Raw genomic sequence first — 18,085 nt, forward strand, 5'->3', positions numbered from 1 at the left:
ACTCCTTGTACAGACAGAGGCTGCGTATCTAGGTGCATCTTTTTTATTTCATCTAAAGCTCTCTCTCCTGGCACGGGAATATTTGCAGTGCATATTGTGTCCACTTCCAGGGCTTGGATACTGATCGGACGTTTGTTGTTGGCAGCGAGCAAAAATATTCGCATCTTTCTCATTGTTTTCCGCATATTTTACCTCCGAACACGCCTACGGTAACGTTTCCTCGCCCAGCGGTCGGCAAACGAGTGTTTCGGAAGCACTGGCTTTAATGAAGCTCCGCTGGCTTCCTCCATCGTAGAGAACTTGGTAGCGCCCCGATGTTGTCGCCCTTGGCATTGTGTCTGAGAGAGTTTGCAGAAGCACGACGGAGCCTGCTTGTTTCGCTACAAGGTTGACCGGTGCAAAAGTCACGCTCTCCATGTCGTTGTTAGTGCTCTCTGCGGGGCACACGGGTCTTGAGGGCCTTGTCGTGCGCGTGCCACATCTTAGCTGGCTTCTGCAATGTCTCCCCAAGTGAACCATCTTGAGACAACGGAAGCATCGTCCAGATTTGTCGAGAATCTCCTTTTTGCACGAAAGGCAGAGTTCTTCGGTATCACAGGCTTTTGAAGAGTGCGCTCCTGAGCGGCAAAAGAAGCACTGCTGTTGCCGGTTCACTGAGCTTTGTAGAGCAGCTGCTGTGGGAACATCACACGGGTGGTTTGAGACTCGCCACTAGGTTGCCGAGCGAAGCCGACGCGTCCTACCCAAGCTCCGTCGACTACGGCAAATTTAACCAGACTTGTGTGCCCTGGGCCTGCATACCCGGTCTCCGTCGAACCTCCTACAACCATGGATCCCACCGAAGTTGTATCCAACGCCCCAACTTCGGAGGACATAGACCTGCAGCTTCGCAGTATCTCGACTGACGAAGACGCCATGCTAGGCGCACCGACAAGTACGGCACTGGCAACGGTCGTTCCAGCGGCAGATTCAGTCGCTGTCATGCGCACACCACTGCGCATGCACGAGAACCCTTTCCCTCCTCTCTCCGCTACTGAGCTCCCACAAGACAGCGACGGCAACTGCGATGCTTCGCTCACATCTAACGTACGCATTCTGCCAACTGCAGCACACGGCCAGAAACGATCCCGGGGGACGCTTTCCTCACTGAACGCGGGGTCCGCGTCTAGGCCTAAACCTTTCGTTCGGCATGGAGGCACCCGAATTGGGCGTGGACAACAACCTAACGTGGTCCGCCGCGGCCCTAATTGTCATGACGAGACAGCTGACTACAACTCATACGATTGGGATTCAGATTCAGCAGATCCACTTGACCAAAACGAAGAAAAATGTCAGGAAGTCACTTACCAACGCCATAAACCGGCGCGCAGTCAACCTGGCCTAGTCGAAGAATGCCGCGCGACTGGCGGGTGTACTGTTATTCTAAAACCTCAAGACCCGTGCAGAATTGTGGAAGAGAAGTTCATTCTACACGACGCGGCAGTTTCGAAGCACGTGAAGGTTTCCTCAACAACGCCAGAATGGAATAGTGATCCGCGCATTCTGATCCGGTATCTCGACAGAATCAACCAAATAGTCGTGGATACGGACGACTGCGGAGTACGAGACGCCCTTCTCACCATAACGCAACTTCCTCTTAGTAGAAAATCCACACAGTTTCAAGCTTACGAAGCCATAACGAGAAACCAGATGCGGGGCATCATTCACAACACGGGCGGAATGACAGCTACCGAGCTTAAGGAGAACCTACACTGGCGAAAGTGCGAAATCATCAGCGCTCGCCCTATTGGTGAAAAATTCACGGCGCCGGTAACCTTTCAGGGAAGAAGCCTTCCTTTCAAGATCGGACTCAAATCGTTTACGATTCGAGTTTTCCATTTCAAGCCAACAGTCTATGCTTGCCAGACCTGTCACAAGTTGGGACATGGGAAAGAACAATGTCCCAATGTAGACAAACCGCGTTGTCAAAAATGCAGAGGCAAACAGCTTGACAGCAGTGGAGAATGTCCCAACAACACACCGAAATGCAGGAATTGCGGTGGGAGCCATCTAGCTACGGCCCGAAATTGTCCCGAGCGCATAGAGAACAACCAAAAACTAACCACCCGGAAATCGCCAGCCGACGTTAAACGAAACCAACGCTCAGGACCGAAAACAGACCAAGGCCCACCTACTTTCGTCATAACTTAAAGGACGCTCAAAAATGGTGGCTGTCAGGCACAGTGCCGCTAAAGCTTTAAAAGCAGCGCGCATTCAACACCCTCCGAAAAATGTCTAGGGACGCTTGCAGATCGCGGAGAGGGCACGCCTAGTTTTGCGGACGCAGTCAAGAGCACTAACGGGAAAAGGTGCGGCCAAGAAAGATCTTTAGGACACGCACCCCCGGAACAGTCGCCTCCGCTTGCGTCCACTACATCAGCAAGAACTCAGCCGACACTCCACTCTCACAAGGAAGCGCCTCAATCCCCACGCAGTGCAATATCCAGTGAAAGTAGTAACCACGTTCTGGAAACTTCTCAGCAGCCACAACCCCAGCCTGATTATGAGGCGATACTTTCAGCACGCCTAGCACAACTAGAGAGCAACATCATGACATGGGTTCAGAGTATGATTGAACGCGCCATTGAAACATGCGTACGCACTGTCATGGAGCGCCTCATGTTCAATGGAACGCTCCCTTTTGGGGGCTCTATGGCCACCCCAACGACGAACGGAAACTCCTGCAAATGCCAACTCTCCCAGTCAACCCTTCAACATGAACCATGGCTTTCTCTCAGTGTTGGGTGTGGGCGCGAGGGAGTGTGCGTGTGCGTGTGTGTGTACACGTTTCTGTGCGTGTGTGTGCGTGCAATATGTGCGTGTGTGTGCATGTGTGTGTGCGTGCGTGTGTGTGTGCGCGCGTGCACGCATGTGCGTGTGTGTGCGCGCATGCAAGTGGGTGCGTGTGGGTGCGCGTGTGTGTGTGCGCGTGTGTGTGTGTGCGGGTGCGTGCGTGCTTGTGCGTGCATGCGAATCCATTGATCGGAGTGTCCTCTTTGTGCTCGGTTGTTTCATTTTTATTTTCGCCAGAGAATGTGTTCTGCTGTTGATTTTTGGCAAGGCATGGCATCACTTCTTCCACAGGGTACTTCGCGGGTCGCACACCCACCCGCTAAAGAGGCCATCACCTTCCCCAATCAAGTACATCGCGGCTTGAAGGAAAAGGGAATATAAACCGAAGCGAAACGAACTCTCCCAGAGATCCCACCACTTATGAGTGCAGCCACCATGATTACAACGAAGCCACTTATGACGAGTTTCGTGCATTGATGCAGGGCGTGCACATAAAAGCGCAGTGCTACCTTTTTTTATCACCGCTTCAATCACCTGCGTGATTATTTTCCTCTGGCTCCCCAATGTTTTGCTAGTCGTCCTCCACGTCTCTGAAGCACCCGTTGTTTTATAGCAGCAAGTATTCATGTCTACGAGCTAGCCTGTTTGTTTTGTTTGCAGGCTTGATGGGCGACTTCTGCTGAAACAGGTGTTAGCCAGGCCGGGAAACCGCTCCCAACGTGACCGCGACGCGATTCTGCCGGCCCTGAATGCGTCGTTGTTGTCGAGGCTTATTTTCACAGCAGTAAAGTCTGCGGGTCACTGCAATGGTCTTTATCGTTCAAAGTGTATAAGTCCAGTAGCGGGCAAAAAGTTATTCGGGGCACATAGGTTTGCTTCGCAACATTGATGGCGAATGCCTGGCCATACGCATTAATGATTGCTTTGCTGCAACATCGTAACTGCCTCTCTGTCTTCACTTTAGGTTCTTTGTATTCTGGCCCAAAGGACTACCACTGGCTCATTTCCTGCTGCAGCTGTTTGCACCCTTTTACATGCTTTCCTTTCGTTATCTTGCGGAGCGAATTACGAAAGCATGCACACTTACACGCGCCACAACTTGCCTAGAATTAGTGTTCTGTGCGACCGGTGTCCACCTGTTGTGCTCACGTGCCATCGCTCACGGCTCTGCTGAAACAGGCGTTAGCCGGGCCGGGAAACCGCTCCAAACGTGACCGAAACCTGATTCTGCCGGCCCTGAATGCGTCGTTGTTGTCGAGGCTTATTTTCGCAGCAGTAAAGTCTGCGGGTCACTGCAATGGTCGTTATCGTTCAAAGAGTATAAGTCCAGTAGCGTGAAAAACTTTATTCCTGGCACTTAGGTTTTCTTACGCACTTTGATGGCGAAATCCTGGTCATACGTATTAATGATTGTTTTGCTACCACATCGTAACCACCTCTCTGCCTTCGCTTCAGGTTCTTTGTATTTTGCTCCAAATAACTACCACTGGCACATTTCCTGCTGCAGCTGCGCACGCCTTTTTATATGCTTTCCTTTCGTTATCTTGCGGAGCGAATTACGACATCATGCAGACTTACACGTGCCACAACTTCCCTAGAATTTGCGTTCTGTGCGGCCGGTGTCCACCTGTTGTGCTCATGTGCCATCATGTGCGGGTTCCTCGCGGTAGGAGATATTGTACAACTTCTAGGTTTCTAATTTACAGATTATGAATTCTTGACGCCGGCACGTTAGCCCTTTATAAGCTCCTGACTCTAGGCCAAACCCCCAAGCGGTTATGTTGCACGAAGATAGGAACAACAATGAGGCCCAGAACTTTTTTTGTAACATTGGGAGCGTGGCGAGATAGCACCAATAAAGAAAAAAGCGCATGGGGCTGCTGCTTGGAGTCTAGTGTTCAATTATATTCGGATCCCACGTGTTTAATATCTACTCCTTACTTTGGCGTCTGTTTTCTTGAGAGGGCAACAAAAACGACAGCTTTTCGGAAAATGCTTTTCGAACTTCATGATTTTGTTTTAAATATCTACAGCCCCTCGGAGGTCATACCTTTTTGTCAATATTCTACGTCACCTCAGTTTCTCTGGGCATGTACCGTTACGGAGCCAGCGATTGTTTTATTGAATATTTACCACCACCAGGGTTGTAGGTTGCTTACCTTGTTTCGAAAGGCCCTAATGCTGTCGTAAGTAAAAAACCTTTTCTTTGCCTTGTTGAACGAAAATTCGGCGTCGTATTGCGAGTCGTAGCTCGTGTTGGCGTATAGTGGGTCGTTGCACAACTAAGAGAGAGAGGAGCGAATGGTCAGTAAACACTCTAATGACAAGAAAGGTACCTAATTCGTTGTCAACTATCCTATCACAGAAGAAAATTAAACAGCCTCTTGCCATTTATGGCCTGTGAGACATCTTCTGGTAACGCTTTAGTCAAAATGGAAGTTGGCTGAGGAGACAAATATTCATACTCTAAACACAACACAAAAGATTTAAGCACCGCTGAATAACCTAGAAATAAAAGCAGTGTGGGATATGCGTGCTCTTATGGGCTGTGGACACATGATGCCATTAAATGGCCGCGCCAGAAGAATCGTAATCTTTGTCAAGTAGTAGGTGAAGATGGCCTATTAAGACATCCTGCTTTATGCAAAGTGGAAGCTGAAGAAGCCCCTCTCCCCGGAAGCAAAGTCATCGTCCCGCCAAAGGATGATCTTTGGACATATGATAGTACGTCTCATTACAGAGACGCCTGATACATGCCGGCGTTGGGAGTACGGAGCGGTAAAGAATGAGTGACGGTAGCCTGGAAGTGACTGCTCTGCTGAGACCTTTGTGCATTCCCTAGCTTCCGGTGCCGAGGTCCTGCCTTCTTTTAGCTGCTTTTCATCGCGTTCGAAAAGCGTGGGTGTGTCGTCGTAGGAATTTTTCTCACACAGGAGGCTGACCCTCGTGCAAGGCGACATGTTAGAAGGGTTAGACATTTCTTTCGCTGGTACCGAGGAGCCATCCAGCGCTACCATTGCCGCGAAAGGAAAATTACGCTCCGCATTGGTTGGACCTGAACGGTACCGTTATGGTAGGCATGGATGCCTCGTATGTCCGCACCGTGATGGGTGGACTGTAGGCGACTCCCGCATCGCTATGATTCTCGACCAAAATGCACCTGTAGCTGATAGTTCTCAGGTTGGCGAGGACTTGAACTAAAAGATAATCATTCTGGTCGACACTTACAAGTAGTGGCAGCTTCCGGAGGAATCGAGCGATTGAGCGACCTGTGCTCCGCTTGTACTGGAAAATTAAGGGCATGTGCAGTGGACTTCACAATATTATGCCAGTGCCAAACATCCGTATGAAAGCACTGTTATTGGCCGACGCAGGAAAATATATCTTAACAGGTGGCGTGATCTGGTATTGTTATTTCTTGTGATTAAATGTATTGGCGCAAAATACTACCATCAGGACTTCAAGTAGAAGACCCCGAAGTAGCCGAGGGTCGCTGCACAGTTTACAAAGAAACATACCGCTACATCACACCTATGACGAAAGAAGGAAGGATGGAATACATGTTTTTCAGCCATCGGGATCAGATATTGGGGTTGGGGAGGAGGCCCACAGGGCCACCGCGACCGCCAGGGCCGTGGAGGTGGTCCGGACTTGGCCTGATTCCCCCGGGTCACGCACCATCTGCTCCCAGAGGTGAGGGGAGGGAACGGGTGAGGTACGGGTCTCCGGGGCGTTCCCAGAGAGAATGGTAGTGAGTGTCGGGTGCCCCGCAGGCTGGATGATCAATACACCAGATCTCTAGGCCTGAACTAAGGGGGCGGTAGCCGAGACCAGAATAACGTGCCAGAATAAACGCTTTAGGCACCAGTCTCAACGGGCCGTCATCGAATACAGTACAAACGGGCTGTCAGCGAATACTTCAAGTAAGGCCGCACAGAACGGACAGCAGCATATGGCGCTCCTCGGCGAATACTGTGCTACCTTCCTCTCACGAGGCTCTTAAACGGGTTAGTTATGACACTGGTTTGGCTTTAACAGGTGATCTGTTCTAACAGGGCATCGCTTGAATGGAAAGTGCTTAAACTTTGACTAGTAAACAAGGACGAGATCTGTTCTAAGCCGAGCATTCTCGTCTACCCGAAGGTGTCAGGCATACGCAACTTCCTGAACCCATCCTCGCAGGGTGCCCTGCAGCTGCTATCTCGCAGGAGAGATAGCAGCTGCTCCCACTACCGCTCCGCACGGTCAAGCGACCGCGGACTCTTGACAGAGAACGGCACCGCCAAGTTTCGAAATTAGAAGCCAAAGCGTCAAAACTAAGTCGCATCGGAATAGTTGCGTTAACAAATTTGAATCGTAAGGCGAAGCCAGAGTTAAAAAAAAACTATCTGCACAATTAAATTTAATGTGGGTGCCTTGAAAAACACACTATTTACTTGGTGTTTGTTTCGTGGGCTTCTTTGCCTGTGCCCACTTTCGCTGATCCTCCTTCCTCACAGAGTGAAAGTACACGATTTTTTTACTGCGGAGCAGATTATGTCTCGTCCCCCAGTTTTTATTCCACTGAAGCCGATTTACTCAGCGCCGCTGCGGGGCTCCTCCTCGCCACCTCCGACGCTTCTTTCAGAACTTTTATTCCCCATGCCACCAGCGATGCCTCTTTCACAAGCTGCGCGATCGGCGTATTATTGTGGAGAATAACAGAAGCGCGCAAGGGTGTATAAGCAACCGAAAGCCGCCGCTGCCGAGAATGCTGCCACCGCATTTAGCCTCAAATTCTGCATGGCCCAGTACCTCCCATCTCACTGGTTTGAAGAGAAATTTCGACGGCTGCAAAGCCAGCGTTAGCCCATCACATTTCTAAAGGTTGAAATGCTTTCCCAGCGACATTTTCACCGTTGTATTTCACGCCTAACTATGCACCCATCACCGATTACAAGTATATGTGGGCGCAGGTCTGGGTGGAAGGACGGCGGCGTGCGGGCACAGCTGGGATTCATGCAACAGGCCTGTTATGCTGGTGGGAGATTTAAACGAGGATGTCTCGTGACTCAAAGTGCTGTGTACAGTGTCGTCCGTAATGGAGCGGTTTGAGTCTGGGTTGGTGTGTCACAGAAACAGTAATATACCTACAACGGGGAATGGAAACGGAGATCTACGTGTTTTCCCGCCAGAATAAAGCTTGAATCCTTCCACGTTTTAACTCACTGAAAGCAGAACGCATGTCGTTCTCTTGTAGGACGAAGAGCGGGAAATGAAGAAGCGTCGGCCGGAATATAAGCGCTAACGAGCACGAGAACTACACAAAGCCGCTGCGGCTGCCGTTGCCGCCTCAGGTTCCAGACCGTCGAGTACCTGCAAATCCCTCCCGGAAGAAGAGCAACTTGCACGCTTGTAACGCCGACGTGATTTGTTCAGCCCAAAGAGCTTTCAGAGTGACATTTCAGACGGTGTCTTTTACTTCTAAGAAAGACGGTGTCTTTTACTTGTTGCGTTCACGTGTTGGGAGTAGAGGGAATGAGTGGGCGTGCATGCGAGGCTATACGTTCCATGCGCTTTCCGATGGCATGTCTGTTGAGCTGGAAGGAAATTTAAACGCGGACTTGAGACGGTCCCATCTGACCTTTCCGGTGTCCTCAGTGGTCGAGCGCATTGTTATGGTGTGCTGCAGAAACGACGCGGTAGGGAAACAGGCCGCCTATGTTTGCGTTAGAATGAACCTTGATGAAGAATCACTCGATGCTTGGCATATGCCAACTGGTTGGAGCGCTTGGTCCGAAACGGCGACGTTAGCACTTCGATTTGAACGAAAGGATGTTACTGTCCCCATGGCGTGCGTGCTCAGAATCGAGCAAAATTTTTTTATTCAGAGGTGCCAGCTGCCCAACTGCCAAGAAGCAGAGCAGGGTGGAAGGAACATCGTGGATAGTTCAGTCGAAAACAAACTGGCGTCTAACCCTCTGTTTTGCTTGTGCAGTACATAGCTTAGGTGAGAACATTTGGTCAGTGTTGCACACCACAGCTCTTGTCCATGCAGACGTCGTTCCGCAGACAAGGTGTCGACGTCATCTGTCTCTGACTTCTTACAGTGTTCCAATCTACATACACCTCTCAAGGCTACTAGAGTAACGCTGTAGATTGTGCGGGTATATACAACGCGTTACGCTTAGTGGAATCAATTTCCTGAAAACTCAGAACATTTGAAAGGAGCTGGTCACATCTAACGCTGGTTACAAGTAGCGCGGGCATTCGAATTTCGATTAGAAGTAGCAGCACTACGAACTAGCAGGCAGCGGCCTTCTAAGTCCAACGTTTTGAGTGCGGAACTGAACCTCGGCGAGTACAGGGACGTTCGTATTGGTGCTGACTTGATCTTCGTTCGTGCCACAGCACCTCAAGCCCACAATGTGACAGCTTGACGACAACCACGTCACCTGACGAGAAACAGGCGGTCCATGTTCGCTTGCTGCATTTGACACCCAGAACGCTTACGCAGACGTTCGCTCGAGGTTATGGGTTTTGTAGGGCGGGCAGACTACCAGACAACTGGTTTTATCCGGTGAACACAGGCCGCCACTAACGTATTAACCTGGACTATGATCACTGAAGTACAATTAACAATGAACTGTCATTGCGTTTACTATTAGATGTTTTGTTAGGGGTCTTTTGCGGGCCTCTCTTCTGCGGCCCTAAAATGCTCTCAAATTTTTTTATTTCCGCTTTCCCCTTTGCCAACACCACTTACATAAGATTGCCAATAGCGCGAGCTTATTCATAACGCCATAACAGCCCGATTCCTGTTGCTCCTCTCGTGCCCTTCCCCGCTAGCTAGCCTTTCCGCGTGCTGGCCCGAGTACAGCTGGCCTGGCGGTGCCGCTTCACAATAACAATGAAAAACAATTTTCAGTGTTCCTCGCGCATTGGCAAGGTGGCGCTCCTGCTCCTTCATGTTTAGCGTTCCTAACACGGTGCGGCGAAAGCGGAGGAGGACGCGCGCGCGCGCGAGTCTGCTCTATTCCGGGTGTGTCCTAAGACGCCTAGTTCCCCCTGTTTTCTAAGCTTCCGTACCTACTGCCATGGCGTTCCTGCTGCGTCCACCGGAAATGGGTTCACTCGAGAGCAAATGCTATACAAGCGGGGTTGCTTGTTCGGCAGATCGTATACACTAGTCTGCATAACCATCTGGGCATGGACGAAAATACTCGCAAACATGTTGTCTAGGTGGCCCAGCGCCGCCTGTGCGGGCTGGTCTGTTAAATATTGCTCAGTGCAGTGTCCTCCGCTGCGTCGTACAGGATGGTTTGTCGACGTGTGTATTTTTCTGGACCTTTAGGCTGTTCTTTAGGCTATGCTGCGATACTGTTAAAGGCGCCAACGTCATTTTGGCAGTATTGGTGGTCTTAGGTTGCGGAAATACCATGGAAAGCAAGAAAAGGTCACCGACACTACATTTATAAACGTGGTCTCGGGGACCTTTTTTCGATTTTCTTGGCTTTTCGCTTTTATCCGCGACCTTTCTCTGGTCGTATCGTGCATTTACGACACCCCGTGCCGACTATACAGTGTGATTGAGACATGTTTCAGCTGCATCGCTTCCAAGCGAACGCCGAGTTGAAACATCGATGGACGCCAGTCGTCAACAGCAATGACTTTGTACCAACGACCAACTGTCAGGTCTGCTCGGTGCCGCTTTTAGCAGGCAAAACGACGGGGCACAATTCATTTATAATGCGCGAAGCTCAAGGGCGACAAAACGGAACCCCCTCAAAACCTTGAAGTAGTTTTATCCTTTACTATAAAACAGAAACACTTCCGGTTTATTGTACGAAGTAGCAGAGAACCTGCATTGTTTGGCCAATACAGCCGGTTTGCATAAAGCAATCCCAGTTTCCTCAAATCTAGCGTTAAAAAATACCAGCGCTTTAATGCGTAGCAAGGGCGCTGTCTGCTGTAGGTGTGCACTGCTCCACCATGTGTATCATCATCGTCATCATCATCATCAGCATTCTTTTTAGGTCCACTGCTGTACGAACGCCTCTGCCATTGACCTCCAATCGCTCCCGTCCTGCTCTGCTCGAGTCTATTCTTTCCCCTAAATTTTCCTATTTCTTTCCTTCTCTGAGTTATTGGCCTTCCCCTTCTTGTAGACCTGTCTCTCGGTTTCCACTGTGTTACCCTTAGGTATATCAGTTATTTTGTCTAACAACATGGCAGGCCCCGGCCCATTTCTTTTTTGTTATCTCAGCTATGATATGTATGCTCCAGTTTGTTAGATGATTCAGGAATTTCGCTTTATTTCACTAGTTGTTACTCCTATCATTCTTCGTTTCATGGCACTGCGGGCCAACCCTTGCTTTCCAGTTGTGTAGTAAGGCGCTAAGTGTCCGCTCCGTTTATCATCACGTCCCAGGTTTGAAGCTGATATCCTGTGGCCCCTGTTCATGTTACCAAAGCTGGTCTTGACGCTTGCGCTATATGCAGCTGGCGCGTCCAGACCAGCCATGGTGCAACGAGAACAGTGACGTCAAGAGCGCCAGCGCTAACATGTCAAGGTGGCAGCCGGGGTGTTCGTTCCGTCAAAACCGTAAATGACTAGAATAAACGGGGCTGTAAATAATTTGCTAGACGCGACAGACTAAATCGGAACAGAAAGACGGCTAGCCAAATTCCTGTCTAAAGGTGGCATGAAGACAACATACCAGTTTGTTTTATTCGAAAGATTTCGTGTTTTATATTGCCCTCAGCAGTTGTCCAGATACAAAAGATGTTTTCTTCACTGAGAAATTAATCAATTTACATTAAAATTTTCATCTTCCCGCTAAAGCGTGTGTTTTCGTGGTCTGGAATGACTTCACGAGAACTGACCACTCTGCAGCCTAGGGTCCCTTGATTCACGCGTCGGCTGTACAGGATAGAGACACATATACGCTGGCGCCGCCATTTTGGGTCGCTCACTCGCCGCCAAAGCAAGTCATTGTATCAAACCCACGTTAAAATTATTGCCGCAAAGCAGTTTACTGGTGAAGTTTGCATCATCTTATCTGTTTCGCGTTGCTGGGTCTCGTGGGAAACGAAAAGAACAACGCGTTGAGCACGTTGACCCAATTGCAGCGGCACGGGACCGTTCAAATCGTGTCTCCATCCTTTACAGCGGCGCTGGCTTCGAGGTACTCGCGCATTTGTTAACGTTACTGAACCTAGATGGCGCCACAATACCGTGGGAAGCCGTTTGTTTTTGACCGTATTTAGGCCTGGCTTGTTGATGTTCTTGGAGAAAATAATTTTTTCGTGAAACATAGTCCTCGCTCGACAAATATAGTCGCGTAAGACGCCATTGCTTGCGTCAATCGGCCAGTGTCGCCTGAGACAACCCCAAAGCCCCGCAGTGCTGTGTAGCTGAACCAAGGATAGTACGCGCAGTACCAACAGCAGTACGCATTAGTACTTCTCTGTTTACATGTGCTTTTGTAGCTTCCACTGTTTGTCCCACCATTCATATTGCTTTAAAAACAATGTGCCCTAAATCTAAGCACAAAAAGCTCGTTCTGTAAGCTTTAGGGCTCAACCTAATTTGCGTTTGCTACTGCCGGCCTCTGCCAATCGCAGATCCATTTTGTTACGATACCATAGGTTCTGTTGCGCAAAATGAGCTAGTTGGTCGCAATGCCATTCCCTTTCTTCCCAATTATATACCTTATTTGAGTGAAGTTTACTTTAAAACTGGTGTCAGTATGATTCTAACGAGGCCGTCTTTTCAATGAGCCAAACTTGTGTTTTGTTTTCATGGATCCTTTAGGGAGATGACGGAACACAGGGAATATGCGGTGAAACGAAAACTCCTCGACAAGTACAGGGCCGTCCACTTAAGTGCGAACACGGCGCAGCGTGGCCGCACTCCGCGGAATGCCAGTGCACAAGCCGCGGCCACGCATCGAAGCTACGCGGCGTAGGCGGATAGGGGCTTGGAAGCGGGGCGTTATGTCGTCTGCTAGCGCGGGAGTGGGCCGTGCTCGCTTTGCTGTGAAGCACGCCTAGCTGTCGACATGCGTGTAGCGTCTTAGCACGCCGCGACCGCATTACGGGAAAGCAAACTTCTCTCACTGCACCGCGTTGTGTAGTTCTGCGTACAACTGGATGCTTCCTCTTTTCAGGTCCGCGGTCAGAGAATAATGCATGCATCGTTGCAAACATCTCAGAACTGGGCTTTTTTGGTTTAATCAGAGACGCTACAGAGGAGGGCTACGTATTACTTCGGCCACCAGGACTTTTTTAGTATGCACTGGTATTACGCCGAACGACGGTGTCTGTGCATTTTGCCTCCGCGGAATTTCGGCCACAGCGACTGGGTTTAGATCTCCCGACTTTGGTGTCGCTGTGTGTTGGCTTTTTTCGTATATATGAATATTGTGCATCGTCGAGATAGCTCAAGCAGTCGCCAAGCCAGCTGGTCACGCACTCAGCACAATCGTCCTACTCTCCGGCCGACCCCTCGACTGGTCCCACTCTAATCTGCTACATTGTAATGTATATGCCGTTCGTAGCGCTGCCTACCTAGCTAGTTAGTGGGACACAGTGGCCCTTCCCTTTGTTTCCATCTGCTACGTATCCTCCTTTCTAGTACGACTCGCAATTCCTCGAAATATGCCTACGTGAGTACCGAAGCTGTGGTCACCAGTTTCATGCTAAATATTGTGGAACAGCTTCTCCGTTCTTCAGGTCCACAACTTCTGAATTCCTTTCTTTACAATCCCCAAACACATTGCCTAACCAAACACCACGTACTCAAAAATCACCAATACCAATATGTTTTCAATGCGCAATGGGTTACATATAAACAAACACTTGCATTGTGGACTGAACATATTCGGATTTCTTTTCATATTTGCGATGTTTACTGTCGATTTATATGGGTTGGTTGATCACATTCGAAGTCCCATAGAGCAATCCGCAACCGCCTTCAAGTGCGACTTAGCATGTTACACTTCATTCAACAATCATTTAAAGAAGCTTGCACTCACACTCACGCACACGACTTGAATACCGAAGCTGCTGTGGGTGAGCTTTTCGGGAAAGTTAAGTTTGGATATCATTGCTTTTTTTGGAATGTTGCGCCGCTAGTAATCGTCGTCATATGCATCAAAGACGACGTCGTCTTCTTCACGGCGAGTGGGGGAGGAAACGTCATCCTCAGCATTGTCTTCTTCCACCATCTCTTCGCCATCGACCCGAGGCAGCCGTGGCGGGGTCTGCAAGTCGTCTCGGGAGGGATTGGCACACTCGTGGCCGTGTCTCCAATAGTCCATAAGGGCTTTAAGAGAATGTGGTGGTCATGGTGATCTCTCCCAAGCAAGATGTCTTTCCCATTTTAGCAATAGATCACTGGCATTAGAGCTGGAGTTTTTTACATGCGCGGTAGCGGTTGATGATAGCGCTGGAGGTTTTTTTTCTAAAGCCGCTGCGCGACCCGCGGACTCGGCGGTCTGCCCGAGGCATGCGCTCACGACAGATCGGCATTTTCTCGGTCCTCGAAGTTTTTGCAGCTTTTGATTTTCTCTAAATCCATTTCGCGTGTCGGGGATGCTTGGCGGTTACGGCGAAGCGCATGCGCAATAGCGGTCGGGATTTTCTTGGTATTTTTTCTGCAAAAGCGAACTTACGACCAAGAACAATAGCTCCGCTGTTAAAAAAGCGGCTCGCACGGTATACCCGGTCATACGTCCGTCCGCTTTAGAGAGCACACTCAGAATATAAAGCTTTGTTCCTTGGTCATCCTTATTTCTAGGGTGCGGTAAGTCCTGAGAAACCCACTAGGAATTGACCTGGCCCGCCACGGTGGCTCAGTAGTTAGGGTGCTTGGATATACTGAGTCGGGAGGCCCATTTTTGATCACAGTGGCAGGTGCCACTTTTCGAAAGAAGCGAAATGGAAGAACGCGCGTGTGCTGAGTGGCATGAGTGCACAGTAAAGATTCTGAGGTGGTAATCCATAGCCATTCTCTACAGAATGTTCGTAGCATGAGTCGTTTTGCACCGTTAAACCCTATAACCCCAACCAAACCAGTCCTGAAACGTCCTTAACAATACATGTATTCAGCTGGGACTATGGACCTGAAAAAAGGAAGCGCTCAGTTGTTCTATGCAGAAACTACAGGACGCGGCGCAGCGAGGGAAGTACGCTTTAATGCTTTACCGCAACGCGATCATGACGTGCTAAGACGCTACAATAATGGCGAAAGTTAGGCGTGCTTCACAGCAAAGCAAGCACGGCGCGCTCTGGCGCTCGCAGATGACACGAAGCCCCACCTCCAAGCCCCTATGCGCCTGCGCCACTTAGCTTCGATGTGCGGCCACGGCCTGTACGCTGGTGGTCAGCGGAGCGCAGCCACGCTGCGCCATGTTCGCGCCTAAAGTGGATGGCCCTGTACATCCACACCACGCCTACAGTAGCTCACGACCCGTAACGGAGAAGATCGAACGCGAGACGGCATAAAAACAGAGGTGGAATAGCTCAGCACGGCCCTTCACGAGCGCAACAGCAAGTGAGCAGCGGGGCCCGGCAAGGTCTCGAACTGAGCGCTGAGGAATCTGACAACTGCTCCGTGGAATCCCTCACAGCGTACTACAACGCACCCTGGAGGCCGGATACTTGCCCAAGGAATGGAAGAAATCAAAGATAATCCTTATCCCCAAACCGTAGAAGCCACCGAGCACGGACGACCTCCACCCGTTCTGGCTCACGCCCTGCGTGTGCAAAGTCCTGGATCACGTCCTGCTCGCTGGATGGCAGCAGTAGCTAGAAAACAAGGATCTGTATCCAGAGAGCACGGTTGTGTCCCCACACCACCTTAGCCCGCAGGATGCCATAATACGGCTCAAACGTCAGATCATAGATGGCAACACCATGAATTATGAATCGCTACCCGGAAGCACGGCAGAGATCGTGTCAGGGGGCATCGAAACGGAAGCCGGAAGAGTGGGTAGCCGAGAGACCCCCAAGGCTCGGTAATGATTGATTGATTGTAGGACTCAACGCGCCCAGGCAACACAGGTGGTGAGGCACGCCCTACTGACAGGCCTCCGGATTAAGTTTGACCCCCTGGGGATCCTTAACGTGCGCCGAATTACCGTACACACGGGCGTATATGCTTTTCGCCTTCATTAGAAAAGCGGCCACCGGGGCCTGGAATCGAACCCGCGTCCTCGTGTTTAGCAGCACAACGCCTTAGCCACTGAGCCACTTCGTCAGCCTGGCTCGGTAATGCCACCAATCCTTTTCAAGTTCGTCTTGATTTGAGTAGCCAAGAGGCAGAGCGAGCTGTAAGACATCGTATATATCATATATGCCGATGACAACAAGCTATGGGTAACAAGAGGCAGCGACGCCTGCGTCGAAACTGCATTGCGGCTAGCAGTAGAGGGAGTCGAATAAAGCTTTGCGGCCACGGGGCTCCAGTGCTTGCATAGCAATCCCTAGCTCCTGATATATAGACCAAGGCAAGGGTGCCGTGCAAACACAAAATGGAGCATGAGAAAATCACGGTATGCCCTGGCGGTGGCAGCAGCATCCGAACTGCAAAGAACATATGCCTCCTCGGTATGCTGATTGACTAGCACGGCAAAAATGATGCACATTCAAGCGAGTGGAGGGAAATGCGGCCAACGCGATTCGGCTCCTGCGGAGACGAATCCAACTGAAAAGGAGGAAGAATGCGACGAGAACCTCAGCAGGCCTGTGCAGATTTTGTTTTATCCCGCATCACGAACGTGGTAGCGTTTCATCGATTGGAGTAGAGCGAGCAGATTATTCTCGAAGTCATTATCAGCGTGCGTACCAGACGGTTATCGCACTACCCGAGACTACCAACATGTACAGACATGCCAGCCTGGGCATCCATTAGATGCTAGACGAAATCGCCGAGGCGCGAGGGGTTGCCCAGCTCCAAAGAGTGTTGACGACCGAGGCCGGAAGAAAAACATTATGTAAAAACAGCGCCGTAGGACGAAATACACAAGGAAAGGAACCAGACAAGACGAGCGCTATCAAATGGCAATTTTATTTGAGCGGAAAGACATATATACGTAAAAAAACATTGAAACGACACATGCGCTAACATCTGTGCCAAACCTACGCTGATAGCGAAAAAAAGAGAGAAACTAGTTTGCTCCATCATAATGTCAACCACAAGCAAGATATGCCACGTCTTTATCATGTAAAGTAACGGATGCCTTACGAATGAACTCGTCACCAAGCCTGTTTATATAGAACGCCTCTATTATATAGCGCTTTAGCTGATTAGAATGACTGAACAGTAAGACCGTTTTTTTCGAATTGGGGCTGATATCAGCACGTAGGACACGAACGACAGTGATCAGTCAAATGAGCTGTAGGTGTGCCTTTCAAAGAATTGAAGTGCTCTTAAACGCACATTTACACAACGGCCCGTATGGCCAACGTAAACATGACAAAAAGACAAAGGCATTTTATAAACTACACGAACACTACACTTGATGTACTTGTTCTTGGGGTTGACAGTGCAAATGTATGGACTATCTGAATTTTTGTCTCGTTTTTTCTGTCTACTATGGCCAGACGTTACCCAGTTTATTTGGTGCTGATATGGCAACCTGCACCCCATATCTGGAAGCAACCTTTTTTAATCTGTAAATGGTATGGTGGATGTATGGAACTACAGCAAACATTTTTTGTTGATCTACTTCTTTTTGTGCGCTATGCTTGCCGCAGCCTTTTATCATACTTACAAGATTACTGCATGTTGACGCCACTGCACTAGTTGGAAAACCAGCTTCTTTTGGCTTTTTTACCTACTGTCGGAGACTTGCGGAGAGATTTTGACAATGCTGACCGAAGGCTGGAAAAAGCTATAGAGTTTTTGACAATCTTGCTGTGACCAGAATTGTAGTTCAGCAAGGGTTTTACAGACCTGGGTAAATTTCCAGCAAACGGGGTTCACTCCGAATTTTAACGAAAGGTCCAGAAATTGCATACAGATTTTTATGACTTTAAAGGTCGACTTAAGGCCCATACCTTTCTTTTTAAAAACCTTTAAGATACCCACTGTTGTGCGTAGAATATCACGGTTTTCGACAATCACTAAATAGTCATACATTTCTGAAAACTTCTCTCACCCTCCCCGACAGACTTTCATTTCAAGCATGATCAACTTTACTAACAAAATGTCACTTTATATGGGAGCTACCTTTGAACCGATGCATGAGCCATATTTCTGCAAGAA

General features: G+C 49.5%; 1 long non-coding RNA gene across 1 annotated transcript in view; it reads right to left on the reverse strand.

Moving 5' to 3' along the window:
- Nucleotides 1-4,998: 4,998 nt before the first annotated feature.
- Nucleotides 4,999-18,085, reverse strand: part of LOC144157710 (uncharacterized) — a 29,540-nt gene continuing 16,453 nt past the window's right edge. Inside the window, exon 4 of the long non-coding RNA XR_013319835.1 lies at nt 4,999-5,114. This is a non-coding gene — a long non-coding RNA (uncharacterized LOC144157710). The remainder of the gene's footprint in view (nt 5,115-18,085) is intronic.

This window comes from Haemaphysalis longicornis, unplaced genomic scaffold, assembly GCF_048455015.1.
Source record: "Haemaphysalis longicornis isolate Haplotype H1 unplaced genomic scaffold, Haemaphysalis longicornis Haplotype H1 scaffold_10, whole genome shotgun sequence".
Classification (NCBI taxonomy): Eukaryota; Metazoa; Arthropoda; class Arachnida; order Ixodida; family Ixodidae; genus Haemaphysalis; species Haemaphysalis longicornis.